The following is a 1,286-nucleotide window of genomic DNA, read 5'->3' on the forward strand; positions in this document are numbered from 1 at the left end:
GATCGACCTCACTCCCGTGAGTTTTTATTACTTGATGCGACCCGGTGCACTTGCCGGTGAGTTTTGTGTCGGATCGTTTTCCGCACATCAGTGGGGAGGAAGATACCTCAAGAATTCACTAAGCAACAAGTGAAGAAACTAATCAATGAAGCAAGGAAGTTCTTGTGGGATGAACCTTATCTGTTCAAAAGATGTTATGATGGAATAATTAGGAGATGTGTCCCTGAGAGTGAAATAAGAGATATATTATGGCATTGCCATGGCTCAGCTTATGGTGGATATTTTGGTCCAGAAAGAACAGCTGCAAAGATATTGCAAAGTGGTTTCTATTGGCCAACTATCTTCAAAGATGCCAGAGTTTGTCCACCAATGTAATGAATGCCAGAGAGCAGGAGGATTAACAAGAAGGAATGAGATGCCGCAGAACTTCATTTTGGAAGTAGAATTGTTTGATCTATGGGGCATTAATTTCATGGGACCCTTTCCCCCTTCTTATTCGTTTAGATATATCTTGGTAGCAGTGGAGTATGTTTCAAAATGGGTGGAAGCCATAGCCACAACTACCTGTGATGCACAAATTGTCCTTCAATTCCTCAAGAAGCACATTTTCACTAGATATGGAGTACCCAAGGGTCTCATCAGTGATGGTGGTGGTCATTTTTGTAACAAACAAATGGAGAAACTTCTTCATAAATATGGAGTTATTCATAAAGTGGCCACACCATATCACCCTCAGACTAATGGGCAGGCTGAATTAGCAAACAGGGAATTGAAGAAAATCCTAGAAAAAACAGTAGGTAGCACAAGAAAGGATTGGGCTAGGAAGTTGGAAGATGCACTCTGGGCGTACAGGACAGCTTTCAAAACTCCCATTGGGAAGTCACCTTTTCAGCTACTATATGGCAAATCATGTCACCTACCTGTGGAGCTTGAACACAAAGCTTTTTGGGCTACTAAACTCCTAAACCTTGACTCTGAAGCAGCAGGGGAGAAAAGGATGTTGCAGTTAAATGAGCTGGATGAATTTAGGCTAGAAGCCTATGAAAATACCAAGATATACAAGGAAAAAGCCAAGAGATGGCATGACAGGAAGATTTTGAAGAAAGAATTCAAACCTGGACAACAAGTACTCTTATACAACTCACGACTCAAGATATTCCCTGGCAAGCTTAAGTCTAAGTGGACTGGTCCATATTTGATAACTAAGGTCTTTCCTTATGGGAGTATTGAATTGATGGATGAAGCAACAAAGAGTCGATTCACAGCAAATGGTCACAGAGCAAAGC

This window comes from Arachis duranensis, chromosome 9, assembly GCF_000817695.3.
Source record: "Arachis duranensis cultivar V14167 chromosome 9, aradu.V14167.gnm2.J7QH, whole genome shotgun sequence".
Classification (NCBI taxonomy): domain Eukaryota; kingdom Viridiplantae; phylum Streptophyta; class Magnoliopsida; order Fabales; family Fabaceae; genus Arachis; species Arachis duranensis.